The sequence below is a fragment of the Bos taurus genome, chromosome 22 (genome assembly GCF_002263795.3).
Source record: "Bos taurus isolate L1 Dominette 01449 registration number 42190680 breed Hereford chromosome 22, ARS-UCD2.0, whole genome shotgun sequence".
NCBI classification, from domain to species: Eukaryota; Metazoa; Chordata; class Mammalia; order Artiodactyla; family Bovidae; genus Bos; species Bos taurus.
In genome coordinates, this window is record NC_037349.1 from 40,520,470 (window position 1) to 40,539,298 (window position 18,829).

At 39.6% G+C, this 18,829-nt stretch overlaps 1 protein-coding gene across 9 annotated transcripts in view; it reads left to right on the forward strand.

The window, feature by feature from the left end:
* FHIT (fragile histidine triad diadenosine triphosphatase) overlaps positions 1–18,829 on the forward strand; it is a 1,524,027-nt gene that overhangs the window by 413,440 nt on the left and 1,091,758 nt on the right.

The following is an 18,829-nucleotide window of genomic DNA, read 5'->3' on the forward strand; positions in this document are numbered from 1 at the left end:
ATTTTGGAGCCAGATAAAATAAAAAAGTATCCAGAAAGGATACTTTCTCACAAGTTAGGAAGTTTGGCACTGATTTTCCATATCTGAAGATTTAAGCCATTCAAATCGTCAAGTTCATCAAAAAGCATGGAGCTGGAACACATGCAGATTCAAGTTTATACTTGCACCATAAAATAAATGGGAATTAAAACAAAATTATCTTTAATGGCAAAGGAATGCAAACACTTTTCTTCCCATTTTAAAGAGAATTGGCCTAATAAACATCATGATTTTTGGCTCCTTACTCCCTGTCTGTTAGTATTCTAGTTCACATCTTTATTTTTGGGGGATTTCTTTATGTGAACCATTTTTAAAGTCTTTATTGAACTTATTACAATACTGCTTCTGTTTTATGTTTTGCTCTTTTGGCCACAAGACGTGTGAGACCTTAACTCCCTAACCAGTGATTAAGCCAGAACCCCCTACGTTGGAAGGCAAAGTGTTAAACCACTGGACCACCAGGGAAGTCCAGTGTCTTCATTTTCAGTGGGAAAGTTTCATATGTTCTTTTTCCGTTTTAAAAAAGTTGGACCTTTTTTTTCAAGGCCATCAGGCTCTGATGAAGACTGCGAGCTGGAGAGTTCCTAACTGAAGTGCAGAACCCACACCCCCAGGACTAAATTAGATCCAGTACCTGGGTGGATCCCATCTTTTTTAACTCCAAGGCAGGGACAATGTCTGCCTCTGAAAGAAAGCATAGATGTGGCACTCAATTTTTTTTTTTTCTCACCTTCTTTTTATTTCCTTTCCTTCCTTTTTAACTTTGAAACTTTCTTTTATTGTATAAAAATATGAATAACATAAAACATGCCATTTTAGCCATTTTAAAATATACAATTCAATAATGTTAAACATGGAGGAGAAAATGGCAACCCACTCTTTTATTCTTGCCTGGGAAATCCCATGGACAGAGGAGCCTGGCAGGCTACAGTCCATGGGGTTGCAAAGGGTCGGACACAACTGAGCACACATGCAGAGTGCTAAAAGTGATAATTCTTTTGAATAACTGGACTGAAAAGAAAATGAGGCGTTAGATAAGCACCTAGGTTATCATGTAGAGATGCTTTATTCTGCTTTTGTTTTGTGTCTAACCTGTCTGAAATTATTTATCACCACAAGTATGATACCCACCTATATGAACCAGCAAAGAATTCCATCTCAATTCTAGAACAGACTCTAGATGCTCATAGCAGATGGGGAGGGAGAATGTGGCTGGGCAAAGGGTCAGCATAATAAATGAGTTTGGGGAAAGTGCAAAAGTTCTTGTCTCTGAAGGTCCCTTGGGCATTTCTAGAGCTCAGAATGTGAACTTGACACTCTATGGATAAATATGAGATATTTTTTTCTCAGCTGCTGGTATTGGAAATTTTTTCACTCAATAAATGATGCGAAATATATGTTAAGTAACACTAAAGTTTTGACAAAAACTGACCAAAATCAGGGAATTCAAAACTCTAGGAAAGCTGAAACACTTGCTTAATATGCTGCCATCTAGCCATGATCTCATCCCTTGCTGCTTCGTACATTGATCGCAGAGACACTGAAATCATCCCCCAGTCAGGATGGAGCATGTTTACAGCGAGTTTAGAAGGCAGAGACTTGGTTGAGTCTTCTATTTTTATTGGCCATTAACACTCCCTATTGCATATAAACTAAATTTGATGATTATTAAAATAACGTTAATAATGCATTGAAAGGTTACCTTTTAAAAGGATGGAACAGTAGGAATCTCTGCTTTGAATCTTATGTTCACCAGGTTCATCATTTGGCAGCTCCCCATGGAGCATAGGATAAAGTCTAAACTCCTTACTTAGAATGAAAACCACTATCACCAAAAACTAACCAAACTGATCACATGAACCTCAGCCTTATATAACTCAATGAAACTATGAACCATGACGTGTAGGGCCACCCAAGACAGATGGGTCATGGTGGACAGTTCTGACAGAACGTGGTCCACTGAAGAAGGGAATGGCAAACGACTTTAGTTATTTTTGCCTTGAGAACCCCATGAATAGTATGAAAAGGCAAAAAGATATGACACTGAAAGATGAACTCCCCAGGTCAATAGTTGCCCAATATGCTACTGGGGAAGAGTAGAGAAATAACCCCATAAAGAATGAAGAGATGGAGCCAAAGCAAAAACAATACCCAGTTGTGGATGTGACTGGTGATAGAAGTAAAGTCTGATGCTCTAAAGAGCAATATTGCATAGGAACCTGGAATATTAGATCCATGAATCAAGGCAAATTGGAAAGTGGTCAAACGGGAGATGGCAGGAGTGAACATCGACATTTTAGGAATCAGTGAGCTAAAATGGAATGGAATGGGAAAATTTAACTCAGATGACCATTATATCTACTACTGTGGGCAAGAATCCCTTAGAAGAAATGGAGTCGCCATCATAGTTAACAAAAGAGTCTGAAATGCAGTACATGAGTGCAGTCTCAAAAATGACAGAATGACCTGTTTCTTTCCAAGGCAAACCATTCAATATCACAGTAATCCAAGTCTATACTCCAATCACTAATGCCAAAGAAGCTGAAGTTGAATGGTTCTATGAAGACCTACAAAATCTTCTAGAACTAACACCAAAAAAGATGTCCTTTTCATCATAGGGGACTGGAATGCAAAAGTAGAAGTCAAGAGATACCTGGAGTAACAGGCAAGTTTGGCCTTGGAGTACAAACCAAAGCAGGTCAAAGGCTTACAGAGATTTGCCAAAAAAAGTACATTGGTCATAGCAAACACCCTCTTCCAACAACACAAGAGATGACTCTACACATGGATATCACCAGATAGTCAGTACCGAAATCAGATTGATTATATTCTTTGCAGCAGGAGATGGAGAAGCTCTATACAGTCAGCAAAAACAAGACTGGGAGCTGACTGTGGCTCACATCATAAACTCCTTATTGCCAATTCAGACTTAAATTGAAGAAAGTAGGGAAAACCACTAGACCATTCGGGTATGACTTAAATCAAATCCCTTATGATTATACAGTGGAAGTGACAAAGAGATTCAAGAGATTAGATGTGATAGACAGACTGCCTGAAGAACTATGGACGGAACTTCATGACATTATACAGGAGGCAGTGATCAAAACCATCCCCAAGAAAAAGAAATGCAAAAAGGCAAAAGGGTTGTCTGAGGAGGTGTTAAAAATAGCTGAGAAAAGAAGATAAGTGAAATGCAAAGGAGAAAAGGAAAGATATACCCATCTGAATGCAGAGTTCCAAAGAATAGCAAGGAGAAATAAGATAGCCTTCCTCAGTGATCAATACAAAAAAATACAGGAAAACAATAGAATGGGAAAGACAAGAGATCTCTTCAAGAAAATTAGAGATACAAAGGGAACATTTCACACAAAGATGGGCACAATAAAGGACAGAAATGGTATGAACCTAACAGAAGCAGAAGATATTAAGAAGAGATGACAAGAATACACGGAACTATACAGAAAGGATCTTCATGACCCAGATCACCATGGTGGTGTGGTCACTCACCTAGAGCCAGAGATTCTGGAGTCTGAAGTCAAGTGAGCCTTAGGAAGCATCACTGCAAACAAATCTAGTGGAGGTGATGGAATTCCAGTTGAACTATTTGAAACCCTAAATGATGATGCTGTGAAAGTGCTGCACTCAATATGCCAGCAAATTTGGAAAACTCAGCAGTGGCCACAGAACTGGAAAAGGTCAGTTTTTATTCCATCTCAAAGAAAGGCAATGCCAAAGAACGTTCCAACTACTGTGCAATTGTACCTTATCTCATATGCTAGCAAAGTAATGCTCAAAATTCTCCAAGTGAGGCTTCAAAAGTACGTGAACTGAGAACTTCCAGATGTCCAAGCTGGATTTAGAAAAGGCAGAGGAACCAGAGATCAAATTGCCCACATCCGTTGCATCATAGAAAAAGCAAGAGAGTTCCAAGAAAATATCTGCTTCTGCTTTATTGACTATGCTAAATCCTCTGATTGTGTGGATCACAACAAACTGTGGAAAATTCTTCAAGAGATGGGAATACCAGACCACCTGACCTGCCTCCTGAGAAATCAGTATTCAGGTCAAGAGGCAACAGTTAGAACCAGACATGGAACAAAGGACTAGTTCCAAATTGGGAAAAGAGTACATCAGGGCTATATACTGTCACCCTGCTTATTTAACTTATATGCAGAGGACATCATGCAAAATGCGGGGCTGGATGAAGCACAAGTTGGAATCAAGATTGCCAGGAGAAATATCAATAACCCCAGATATGCAGATGACACCACCCTTATGGCAGAAAGTGAAGAAGAACTAAACAGCCTCTTGAAGAAATTGAAAGAGGAGAGTGAAAAAGCTGGCTTAAAGCTCAACATTCAGAAAACTAAGATCATGGTGTCCAGTCCCATCACTTCATGACAAATAGATGGGGAAACAGTGGAAACAGTGACAGACTTTATTTTCTTGGGCTCCAAAATCACTGTAGATGGTGACTGCAGCCATGAAATTAAAAGATGCTTTCTCCTTGGAAAAAGCTATGACCAACCAAGACAGCATATTAAAAAGCAGAGACATTACTTTGCTGACAAAGGTGCATCTAGTCAAAGCTATGATTTTACCAGTAGTCACATATGGATGTGAGAGTTGGACTATAAAGAAAGCTGAATGCCGAAGAATTGATGCTTTTGAACTGTGGTGTTGGAGAAGACTCTTGAGAGTACCTTGGACTGCAAGGAGATCAAACCGGTCAAACCTAAAGGAAGTGAAAGTGAAAGTGAAAGTTGCTCAGTCCTGTCTGACTCTTTGCGACCCCATGAACTATAACATCCATGGAATTCTCCAGGCCAGAATACTGGAGTAGGTCAGCCTTTCCCTTCTCTAGGGGATCTTCCCAGCACAGGGATTGAACCCAGTTCTCCGGCATTGCAGGCGGATTCTTTACCACAGGGGAAGCCCAACCTAAAGGAAATCACTCTTGAATATTCATTGGAAGGACTGATGCTGAAGCTGAAACTCCAATACTTTGACCACCTGATGAGAAGAGCTGACTCATTGGAAAAGACCCGGATCCTGGGAAAGATTGAAGGCTGGAGGAGAAGGGACGACAGAGGATAAGATGGTTGAATGTCATCACCGACATGAGTTTGAGCAATATCTGGGAGCTGGCTATAGACAGGGAAGCCTGGCATGCTGCAGTCTACAGGGTCTCAAAGAGTCGAACACGACTGAGTGAATGAACTGACCTGAGGGTCCTCCATGGTCCCTCCTTTACCTATCTTCCCACTTTATCTTTCTTTGCTTCTCCAGATATGCTGTACTTCATCCTGGCATTCAGTTCAGTTCAGTTCAGTCACTCTGGAAAAACCATAGCTTTGACTAGATGGACCTTTGTTGTCAAAGTAATGTCTCTGCTTTTTAATATGCTGTCTAGGTTGGTCATAGCTTTTCTTCCAAGGAGCAAGCATCTTTTAATTTCATGGCTGCAGTCACCATCTGCAGTGATTTTGGAGCCCCCCAAAATAAAGTCTCACTGTTTCCATTGTTTCCCCATCTATTTTCCATGAAGTGATAGGACCAGATGTCATGATCTTAGTTTTCTGAATGTTGAGTTTTAAGTCAACTTTTTCATTCTATTTCACTTTCATCAAAAGGCTTTTTAGTTCCTCGCTTTCTGCCATAAGTGTGGTGTCATTTGTGTATCTGAGGTTATTGATATTTCTCCTGGCAATATTGATTTCAGCTTGTGCTTCATCCAGCCCAGCATTTCGCATGATGTACTCTGCATATAAGTTAAATAGGCAGTGTGACAGTATACCACCTTGATGTACTCCTTTCCTGATTTGGAACCAGTCTGTTATTCCATGTCCAGTTCTAACTGTTGCTTCTTGACCTGCATACAGATTTTTCAGGAGGCAAGTAAGGTGGTCTGGTATTTCCATCTCTTGAAGAATTTTCCACAGTTTGTTGTGATCCACACAGTCAAAGGCTTTGGCATAGTCAATAAAACAGATGTTTTTCTGCAACTCTCTTGCTTTTTCTATGATGCAACATATGTCAGTAATTTGATCTCTGGTTCCTCTGCCTTTTCAAATCCAGCTTGAATATCTGGAAGTTCACAGTTCATGTACTGTTGAAGCCTGGCTTGAGTGATTTTGAGCATTACCGTTCTTGAGGGAAAACTAAGTCTTATACATTCTGTGAAAATTACCTCAAAATGTATAATGGACTTAAATATAAAACATGAAGCTATAAAACTTTTAGAAGAAAACATAAGAGAAAATCCTTGGGATCCAGTAGTAGGCAAAGAGATCTTAGATTTGACATTAGGGTACAATTCATAAAAGGAAAAAAGTATGATGTATTAGATATCATCAGAATTACAACTTGTGCTCTGTAAAAGACCGTGATTGTTGTTGTTGCTGTTCCGTCACTAAGTCATTTCCGACTCTTTGTGGCTCAATGGATGCAGCAGGCCTGGCTCTTCTGTTCCACTGTCTCCCAGAGTTTGCGCACATTCATGTCCATTGAGTCGGTGATGCTATCTAACCATCTCATCCTCTACCTCCCCATTCTCTTTTTGCTTTCAATCTTTCCCAGCATCAGGATCTTTACCAATGAGTCAGCTCTTCACAATAGGTGGCCAAAGTAGTCAGTCTCAGAATCAGTCCTTCCGGTGAACATTCAGGGATGATTTCCTTTAGGATTTACTGACACCTTCCGACCTACTAGGGTTCATCTTTCGGTGTCGTGTGTTTTTGCTTTTTTACACTGTTCATGGGGTTCTGGAAGCAATACTGGAGCGGGTTGCCATCTCCTTCTCCTGTGGACCACGTTTTGTCGAAACTCTTCACTATGACCCGTGCATCTTGGGCGGCTCTGCACAGAGTGGCTCATAGCTTCATTGAGTTATGTAAGCCCCTTCACCACAACAAGGTTATGATCCAGGAAGGGGAAAAGACCCTGATAAGTGGATCAAAAGACATATACAAAGCATATATCTGACAAAGGACTAGTATCTAAATTATATAAAGACCTCTCAAACTCAACAGTAAAAAAAAAAAAAAAGCAATCCAGTTAGAAATCATGAAGAGATATTTCACTAAAGAGGTTTTATAGAAGGCAAGTAAGAACATCAAAATATGTTTAACATTATTAGCCATCAGTTCAGTTCAGTTCAGTCGCTCAGTCGTGTCCGACTCTTTGTGACCCCATGAATCGCAGCACGCCAGGCCTCCCTGTCCATCACCAACTCCCGGAGTTCACTCAGACTCACGTCCATCGAGTCAGTGATGCCATCCAGCCATCTCATCCTCTGTTGTCCCCTTCTCCTCCTACCCTCAATCCCTCCCAGCATCACAGTCTTTTCCAATGAGTCAACTCTTCACATGAGGTGGCCAAAGTACTGGAGTTTCAGCTTTAGCATCATTCCTTCCAAAGAAATCCCAGGGCTGATCTCCTTCAAAATGGACTGGTTGGATCTCCTTGCAGTCCAAGGGACTCTCAAAGGGAAATGTAAATTAAAACCACAGTGATACATCACTATATACCTACTTTACTGGCTTAAAAAAAATATTGACCACACCAAATGCTAATGAGGATGCAGACAAACGATATATTGCTGCTGAGAATGCGATATGGTAACAGGACTCTGGAAAATAGTTTCACAGTTTCTTATCAAAGTATTCACTTATTTATCCTGAGGAAATGAAAATGTATGTTCACATAAAACTTGTGCATGAATGTTCATAGTAGATTTATTTGTAATAGCCAAAAACTGGGAACAACACAGATGACTATATTGGGTAAGTGGATTAAAAAACAATAGTATATCCACACCATGGAGGCGCTACTCAGCAATGAGTTACTGATACATGAAACTAACTACTTAGTGCAATCTTCAGGGATTTAGACCATAGGGGAAAAAGCCAATCCCCAAAGATTATATTTGTATGATTCCATTTATATAGCATTCTTCAAATAAGAAAAATATATAAATGAAGAACAGATTTGTGGTTGTCAAGGGTTAAGGAAGTGTGAGGTGAGAGGGGAATGGGTGTGGCTATAAAGGGCAGTATAAGGATGGCTATGGTAATGAAAATATTCTGTATCTTGACTGTATTCAAGTCAGTATTCTGCTACTGTACTGTAGATTTGCAAGATGTTACCATTGGGAGAAATTGGGTAAAGGGTACTTCAAATCTCTCTGTAGTTTTTTCTAACAACTTACATGTAAATCTACAAATACCTCAAAATAAGAAGTTTAATTAAAAAGAGGACTCAGAAAAAGACCCCGGTATGATGACAGTAGCATTTCAAATCAAATCAAATGGTACTCTAAGGACAAATCGAAAGAAGTCAAGATATAAAGGGAATCTTCTTGACCCAGGGAACTGAACCTGGGTCTCCTGCATTGCAGGTGGATTCTTTTCCATCTGAGCTACCAGGGAAGCTCATAAATATTAAAACTGGCAGAAACAAACAAACGAAAAACACCACTTTGAATTTCTTTATAGCAGGAAAAAGTCAAACAAAAAAGAGAAGGCAAATTGTGGGAAGAAAAGTGTAATATACTATGACAAAAAAGGGATTACTCAAATATAAAAAAGAATGTGTTTCATTGGAAAAATATGCAAAATCAAAAAATTAAAATTAAAAAAAATAAAAAGGGGGAACATGCGAACAAAAAGAATTGAGGAGACGATAACAATGTAATTGTAGAAGCTGCCTTAAAAGTTCAGAGACTGATTTAGAAGGGATAAAAGGTGAAATCTGTACAGATTCCAGAAGGGGTCAGGAATTAGTGGCATTATAAATCTATGAAAGTAGGAGTGAAGGAATGTAAAAAAGAATGTTGAGAAAACAATAAATAATCATTAGATCCCCAGAGTCGTTGACTAACCTGAATAGTTAGTCCTGGGAACTGTCCCTCTTTCCCTCCCTCCATGCAGGAAAAGGTGAAGCGCAGGGTCTGTGCTGGGGGTCACTGTGCATAGGTAAGGACAGAGCTATGAAGATAAAAATGGGGATCAAGTGAAAGTCTGTATACTGGGGCTACTGCTCTTTCCCACATGTGGATCCCAGAACAGTGGCACTCAGGCAGGAGACTGGACAACACTTTTCTGGGGACTTTGACCAGCCCAAGAAAAGAGAACTAAAATACCCACCAGGAAGCCAGTCACTCTAGTCCTGCGTTGTCCACTATGGTAGCCACTGGCAGCGTGTTGTTACTGAACATTGAAACATGGTTTTTCTGACTTGAGATGGGTTGTAAATGTACAACATATTAAGAATTTTGAATACATCATTTATGCATGTGTGCATGCTGAGTCGCTTCAGTTGTGTCTGACTCTTTGTGACCCTATGGACTGTAGCCCACCAGTCTTCTCTGTCCATGGCATTCTCCAAGCAAGAATATTGGAGTGGGTTGCCATGCCTTCCTCCAGGGGATCTTCCTGATCCATGAATATAATCCAAGTCTCTTATGTCTCCGGCCTTGTCAAATGCATTCTTTACCACTACTGCCACCTGGAAAGCCCTTCTTCACTTATATGTAAATGTAAAATGTCTTGTTAGTTTTTATTTCATGTTGAAATACTTTTATATTCGGGTTAAATAAAATATATTAGTAAAATAAATCTTTATAAGAGACTGAATTTCTCCCAGATTGAAAGCAGAAAAGCAACTTTTATGGAGCTATGGTGATTTTATAAGTAAAATGAAAGTAATAAGATATCAGCATGAAGGGAGCAATCAGACAGGATATAGAGAACGAAACAAATCTTAGCCATATATGTGCATGCGTATATGTGGTATATGTGATGTATCACTATCTGGCTAGTTCCTATTGATGTCAGATTTTTTTTTTTTCTTCTGATTTTCTGATACGATAATGGAGGCAAGATATGATAATGGGAAAAACTCAGGTTCTGAAGTGACTTTGTGGCCCAGGAGAGCTGCTTCTTCTGTAAGCCATGGATCCTCAGACAACACTGGTTACTTTACAGGCTGTCTTAAAGTTTAGAGACAATACTAGAGCTACATGCACTGTAGCCCGCCAGGCTCCTCTGTCCATGAAATTCTCCAGGGAAGAGTACTGAAGTGGGTAGCTGTTTCCTTCTCCAGGGTATCTTCCCAACCCAAGGATCAAACCACCTGGATGTCTGTATGGTTTGTTCTGTTCTCCTGAATTTATCTTGAACTCTGGGTGGGATTAATGTAGATTTGGGGAAATAACAGAGGTCCTTTTTGTATCAATATGTGTCCTATATGCAATACATCTGATTTCTTGAGGGAGTCAGTCTGTCTGGATTGAAATCCCAGATCTGCAGTTTAGTTACTATGATTTAAGTCAGGTAACTGTTTTTGCCTCTGTTTCCACATCTGCAAAACAGGAATAAAAATAACGATATTCTTTAGGTCACTGTGATTGCATGATTTAATGTGTGAAAAAGGCTCAGTCCCAGACACATAATAAGCCTTGTGTTAATTTTAGCTGTCATTATTATTGGGCTTCCCTGGTAGCTCAGATGGTTAAGAATCTTCTGCAGTGCAAGAGACCCGGATTTGATCTGTGGCTTAGGAAGATCCCCTGGAGAAGGAAATGGCTACCCACTCCAGTATTCTTGCCTGGAGAATTCCATGGATAGAGGAGCCTGGCGGACTACAGTCCATATAGCTCTAGTATTGTCTCTAAGCTTTAGGACAGCCTGTAAAGTAAGCAGTGTTATCTGAGGATCCATGGCTTAGGGAAGAAGCTGCTCTCCTGGGCCACAAAGTCACTTCAGAACCTGAGCTTTTTCTGCTATAGTATCTTGCCTCATAAATTTTAGCACCTCATTGCTGATAGAAACCTTTTAGATCATCTTAAGAAGTTTCCGAACTTTCTGCAGAATGGGTCATTAAAGGCTGGGGTTTGGGGTCTGAGAGTCTTGTGTTCGAATCCTCATTCTACCACTCAGGACTGCAGGGTCCACTTGGACAAGATACTCAGCTCCATGAGAACTTCTCAGGCTGTAATAAGGGCTATATTAGCTAATGTATGGTAGGTCTTTGGCATGCTATATGTTGTGTGATTTTTAATTTTTCATGATTATGATTTTCGTTATAAATATAATCTAAGTCTCAGAGCTAGTTATTCGTGGAGATGTAACTGAAACTCTAGTGGGCCTTTTATTCAGTGCTTTCTCTTCCTTACTTTGCTATCTAATTGGTTAGTTTTCATTCATCCTTTTAAAATCTACATTTATAAAGTCAGAGCTGTTAGTGAAGATTTTATAAGAACACTTTCCAAGAGGTTTTTTTTTTTTTTTTGAACTGCCAAGTCCAGGGATTTAGGATGTAGCTTGGTGCTGAAGTAATTGGCTCTCTTAGTCTTGAGTTATAAGAAGTTCCCTTTCAGACTGTAAGGTTGAGAACCATGAGAGGAACTCTCACATTTTGGTAATTGGTTTAAGGAATAACTTACCTTAAAAAAGAAGTTATTCAGCTATAATTCCTTCCTTCTCTCACCTTGACGTTTTGAGAATCTCCTCATTATATATCTCCACCAGCTTGTTTTCTGAGTTTCCCCTTTTAACTATTTCCTCAAGTACAATCCCTTAATATTATTTTCTTCTCAGCTTATCAACTTGTTGGAAAAGTGATATACTTTTTAGTACTGTAGAGTTTCTGAGGAATGTAGAAATGATTCAATCTTAGGAGAATACAGAAATGATTTAATCTTAGGTGAATACAGGATTGATTTAATTTTCTACCTGTCAAAGAACTGAAGCATTATGAAACTGGCCTTAGCTAGCTACTTGAAGCAAGCTGTACACTCTTTACTGCTGTTATTTTACATCAACAGGCAGTTCATGATCAGAGATTAATTCAGAAACTCTCATTAGTATGTCGAGCTAAGAACAGGAATGAAATGTTTTAATACCTCTTGAATGCAACATTCGTGTGTGTGTATATGTGTGTGTGTGAGAATGGGGTAGATTTAGCTATAAATAAGACTGAACTCCACAATGCTCTGATATTGATAAAGTGGGTGTCTTCTAAATTTCTTTTAAATTTATTCCTCCTCTTCCTGGTAGTTAACCAGACAGATTATAGTTTAGTTATCCCAATGGGGAGTTTTAAATCAAAAGGACTAACAGGTTTTTTTTTTTTTTCCCCCCAGCATAAGTGAGAGAACACCAGGAAATAGAATTACAAATATATTTCCATTTTGTCATAAAGCAACTTAACATTTTCCTGTTACTTAGACATCAGTTTAAACTATGACATTTCTCTTGTTTTGACTAGCACTAAAGTAACAGAGAGAAATGTTCTATTACAGGGACCTTATTGCCTGAAATAAATCTCTCAGGATACTTTAACGTTCTCTTACGATGCTCTTTTTGTGGTCTCCATGGTTCTTCTCTTTGGTTACTGAAATGTTTGACAAGTGACAACCATGCTAAATTTTTCACCTACTTTTTTGAGTTCTCCCTCTCAAACTGAAAATCAATGCGAAGCAGGCAAGTTTCAGGGCTTTCCTGGTGGCTCAGCTGGTAAAGAATCCGCCTGCAATGTGGGAGATCTGGGTTCAATCCCTGGGTTGGGAAGATCTGGAGAATGGAACAGCTACCCACCCCAGTATTCTGGCCTGGAGAATTCCATGGACTGTACAGTCCATGGGGTTGAAGAGAGTCGGACAAGACTGAGCGACTTTCACTTCACTAGGCAAGTTTCAGTCCCTCCCATCCCCCATAATGGAACGCATGTTGAGCCAAGAAAGCTGTGTATTCAACGTTGATCCATGCATCAGTCCAAAGTTATTAAGTGCTTTCCATTCAACATCTGTGTGAGATGCTATGAAAACTGCAAACAGCACCTTGAACAATTCCAGACCTCAAAAACCTCCCCTTATTTTCCTCATTTAGTTTCCCTTCCCTCCTCTCTTTTAGCCAACTTCCCACAGAATTTGAAGCTGTTTACTAAATTAAAGGTAATGTGCAAATAATAAAATAACCATAAGACAGAATTGTGATCATCTTTACTAGTATGAACCCATAGGATGGAAGAACTAAATTTGGTTGTAAGTTTCCTGGTCTCTAAGGCAGAAAGGGAATTCTTTGTCTGACCAGGGAAAGCATCATAGTTTTTCACTCTGGTAGAATTTCTTTGGGATCAAAACTGAAGGTGGAATTTACTGGTTTACGAAGTGAACATTGGCTTTAGTGCAGTTTTCATACTGAGGAATAAGTATGGGGAGGAAAGATTTAGGGCATGAATTCATATCTGTCTTGCTTACTGTTATGTCCCAGGGCTCAGCACAGGTGCCCAGTGCCAAGTAGTTATTGGAGACTGTTGTTATTTTAGTCATTAAGTCATGTCCAACTCTTAGCAAGCCTGGACTGTAGCTGTCCAGGCTCCTCTATCCATGGGATTTCCCAGGCAAGAATACTGGAGTGGGTAGCCATTTCCTCGTCTGGAGCATCTTTCCAACCCAGGGATTGAACCTGTGTCTCCTGCATTAGCAGGCAGATTCCTTACCCCTGAGCCACCTGGGAAGCCCCAGGTAGTGGAGGTATAGTTCTTCAATTAAAATGGGCCATTCAATGGACGATTTTGCACTGACTTTCAGTAACAATGAAGATACTACTCTGCCCCTGAATGTTGTATTCTCTCTCCCTAGAAAGCCATACTTCAGTTCTCACATTAAATCCAACTTCGTTTGTTTTAGTATCTCTGAAAAGGATTTGCTTCCTTCCTCTGGAGCTCTCCCTGCAGGTGGAAAATACTCACTCCCTGTGGGACTGTTTGACTACTGTTTGTCTCCTCTAGTAGGCTCCAGAAGGCATAGATCACTTTTGATTTTGATCACCTTCATACCCCATCCTGTATCATAGAGTCTGGCACTTACTAGATACTCATTAAATACTTTGTTAAGTGAATGAAAGTCACTAATTACCAAACAGCATGGTGGGTTGTGCTTTTAATGAATTTTCAATGAAAATGAGGATAATGGATGAAAACGAGGATACTGTTAAATATAATAATGAGGATACTGTTAAACATAATAATAATGATGCTGATGCTTAAAAAAAAAAGAAAAGGTGATGGTAGCTACTTCTGTTAAATTCTAACCATGTTCCAGGCCCTTTACATAAAATGTACCCCTTATAACTCAATGAGGAAGGCAAAATTATTTGCTGCATTTTACCAACGAGGAAAATGAGCATTAAAGGAGATTGATGATTCCGATAAAGTCATGCACTTAATTGGCTGGTGGAGCCCAGGATTCAAATGAACATTCTTAACCACCACGCAAAATTGTTCTCCCTATGCTATTTTACTAAAGCATCCTCTGGTTTATGATCTGGAGGAACAAATTGATAGTGTCCTCATGTGTCCTGAGCAGTGTGATAAGTTACCTTGTGACAACCCAAAATAGCAACAGTTCTCTATCACTTCATTGTGAGGCCTCCACCCTGTTTTTAGCCAGGAGCAAAAAAAAAAAAAAAAAAAATGTAGAATCAGGGGCCATAAGATTCTTTATTTTCATTTTCAGAGCATTGGAGTGGGATTTTTTTCTCTTCCCCCATGAGTCTTCTTTGGTGCACCACCCCCTTGGTTAATGTCCTTTGCTGCAGTTCTGTTAATAAGGAGTTATCACATATTTCATTTGTTCATTTGAAAAGCCAATGTTTATTGCAGTGCAGAGCAGCCACATTATTGTAAGTACTTACTCAGACAAATTAAATGATTCCATGTAGTAGCTCTGCAAAGTCTGATTTCCGTGTGTGGAATTGTGTTTATCATCACCCAATTTCAAAGGGACAAAATAGCACATTTACACTGGTAACTCTTTTATAACATCCCCTTTCTACATTATGTGTTTGTTTTGTTGTTAGAAACCAACCCAAATCCCTTCTTCTAGGATGACACAAAAGGATGGCAATATTTAAATATAAGGTCTGTGATGGGGCGAAGCAATTGAGGCATGTCCAGCGTTGCCTTGGTGCCTTCTGCCCTCATGGGTGCATTATGTAGATACAGGGATTGCCAAATTTTCCTTTAAGAGTTTAGCTAACTGATTCTTCAAGAACTTAAGGTCTCTCAAGGAAGTGTACATAGAAGGCATTTTTCAACACAGTATTGGCCCAGGAGGAAGCATTGGATCTTCTGGGGCTTTCACTTCATGATTATTGAACTTTCCTGCAAGCTTTTTTTTTCCTCCACAGATTCTCCCTCCAAGAAGAAAAGGAACACTCTTTGCAATTCTAGTCTCTTTAAAGAATGACCTCCTCACCTCAAAGAGAGTCTTTCAGTATTACTAGTAGAAATAAATTATCTTAAAGCTAACTTTTATTTTAAAGCAAAAATTCCGTTTTGGAGGGGGGAGAATTTAATTTCAAACCCTAGAACATACAAGGTTAATGGCAAACTCACTTCAAGGAGAGAAATATAAAAAACAAAATCGCTCAGTCGGCTGAAGAACTAATCAGACATATTGTTCCCTTGATTCTACAAAATTACAGCGAACCTTTTAGAAAGGTTGAAAAGATGTCCATGGTGTGCTCCAAGTTTCCTTGGTCTGTAAATGTATGTTCCCTCTTCCCAGAGGCGCTGGTATGTGCAGAAGGGGTCTCCTGGCTAAGGGCTGAGTGTCTTTCCAAATGACAGATGGTTCCCTCTACTGGCTGAACTTAAATTCAGTCCTCTGAGCTGAGCCAACCAGGGAGGAATCACCATCCTTCTCACTGATAATGAAACCGGTTTTGAGTTGCATCCTTAAAGAAACCAACCACCCGAGGCCAGTTTAAGTGTACACAGGAACTGGTGATGGACGTCTTCCTCCCTGTCTCCTTCTCCCCTCCCTCCTGTCTCCCCTCCCTTCCTTTCTTCCTCCCTCCCTTTCCCTTTACTTCCTTTATTTCGAGAAAAATGTAAAGATACAGACAAGTCCAAAAGGTAGTGTAATAGGCATCTGTATTCCTACTATCTAAAAAGGAGCATCTGTTTATGTTTAGTCAGATTTACTTCCAGTTTGTGTGTTTGTTTCTTTTCAAAGCAATTACTGATGAAACCAAATTCCCTGTTAAGTACCACATCTGGCCTTCCTTCCACTCTTTACTGTCTCAGCTGTCTACCAAAAGTTCCCTACTATAAATTTAGGATGTTTTTAACTAGTGTATTGTTTGTATTTTTTATGCACACACACATATATACCAACAACCAATATACACTATTTTGTTTGAATATTTAATGTTTAAATCTTTCCTTGTTGCTTTTTTAACATCACAGTATTTACAAAAATTAGCTGCATTGATGCCATAAAAATCAATTGATCAATTTTAACAGCTCCATAATATTCCATCCTATACATATAGTGCATTTTATTGACCTATTCCATTTCCAGTGCCACCTTTAGATCATTTCCAAAGTTTGCTGTACAAAAACAAAAACACTTCAGTATTATTTTAGTATGTGTCTTCTTGTGTCCGTGTTGCTTGAGTCCAGGATACCCTGTAGGAAGAATCAGTATACCATAGGATATTGTAGTATTACTTTTGATAAATATAATGAAATTGCTCACCAGAAAGATATACCAATTCATGATTTGGCCAGAGGTAAACTAGAGTATTATGCTATTTTTTCCCCTACATCTTAGACAACACTGGCTTTTGTCTACCTTTTCCGTGTTTACTATTCTAACAAAATAAAAATGGAATTCCATTAATATAATATGCAAATATGCATTTTACTCTAGTGATTCTGAGCTTTTTTTTTAATGTTCATTGTTCATTGAGATTTCTTCTTTGAACAACCATTTTTCCCTATGTTTGTTCATCTTTTTTCTTGATTTTAGTAGTTCCTTATATGTTTTGGTTACTTATTCTCTGTCTGTTTCATGTTCTTTGTTGTTCAGTTGCTAAGTCTTGTGCAACTCTTTTCGACCCTATGAACTGCAGCACGCCAGGCTTCCCTGTCCTTCACTGTCTCCCAGAATTTGCTCAAACTCATGTCATTGAGTCAGTGATACCATCCAAGCACCTAATCCTCTGCCCTCAATCTTTCCTCTTCTCCTCCTGCCCTCAATCTTTCCCAGCTTCAGGGTCTTTTCCAGTGAGTTGGTTCTTTGCATCAGGTGGCCAAATATTGGATCTTTAGCTTCAGCATCAGTCCTTCCAATGAATATTCAGAGTTGATTTCCTTTAGGATTAACTGATTTGATTTCCTTGCTGTCCAAGGGACTCTCAGGAGTCTTCTCTAGCATCACAATGTGAAAGCATCAGTTCTTGGCACTCACTGTTCTTTATGGTCCCACTCTCAAATCTGTACATGACTACTGGAAAAACTATAGCTTTGACTATATGGACCTTTGTCAGCAAAGTGATGTCTCTGCTTTTTAATACTCTGTCTAGGTTGGTCTTAACTTTTCTTCCAAGAAGCAAGCATCTTTTAATTTCGTTGCTGTAGTCACTGTCCACAGTGATTTTGGAGCCCAGGAAAATAAAGTCTGTCACAGTTTCCACTTTTTCCCATCTATTTGCTGTGAAGTGATGGGACTGAATGCCACAATCTTTGTTTTTTGAATGCTGAATTTTAAGCTGGCTTTTTCACTCTTCTCTTTCACCTTCATCAAGAGGTTCTTTAGTTCCTCTTCACTTTCTGCCATTAAAATGGTATCATCTGCATATCTGAGGTTGTTGATATTTCTCCTGGAAGTCTTGATTCCAGGTTGTGCTTCATCCAGCCCAGTGTTTCTCATGATGTACTATGCATATAGGTTAAATAAGCAGGGTGACAATATACAGCCTTGATATATTCCTTTTCCAATTTTGAACCAGTCCATTGTTCCATGTTCCAAGAACAGTTCTAAGTGTTGCTTCTTGACCTGCATACAAGTCCCTAACATGTGCCAGGAAATTGTGCTTGGTGTTTTGTCCTAATTAAAAAAAAAATATTCTCTTTATAAATATACCCTTCATATATATATTATTATGCCCATTTGACAGAAGTGAAAAGTGAGGCTCAATGGAGTTCAGCAGCTATATAAGACACAGAGATAGTGAAATACATTACTAGAATTGAAACTCAGGCTAGTAGGACCACAAACCTTTGTTCCTTCTGTTGTCAGATTCCTTCTGATTCTCATGGACACTAGGGTTTCAAAAGAAAGTAGGTAAACTGACCCACAAAGTACCCTTCAGACTGGCCAAATGATTTGGCATAGACCGCCACAAAACCTTGAGGGTCCCTTGGACTGCAAGGAGATCCAACCAGTCCATTCTGAAGGAGATCAGCCCTGGGATTTCTTTGGAAGGAATGATGCTTAAGCTGAAACTCCAGTACTTTGGCCACCTCATGCGAAGAGTTGACTCATTGGAAAAGACTCTGATGCTGGGAAGGATTGGGGGCAGGAGGAGAAGGGGACGACAGAGGATGAGATGGCTGGATGGCATCACTGACTCGATGGACGTGAGTCTGAGTGAACTCTGGGATATGGTGATGCACAGGGAGGCCTGGCGTGCTGCGATTCATGGGGTCACAAAGAGTCAGACACGACTGAGCGACTGAACTGAACTGAACCACAAAACCAGAGAGGTACTCTTGCTGACAGGTTGGCAGGTTGGCTTCATCTTTCTGCAAAATGGAAAACCCCAATGGCAGTACTGGCTGACTATGAAGAGGGTCAAATAACAATGCAGCTAGAACAGCCCAGGACTGACTAGAAGTGGAAGATGGAATTTCAGAGCACCATTCTGCCTCTTCCTTTATGTGATCTTGTAGGGGTCAGTGCAGACCAATGACAATACTTAGACATTACACATGT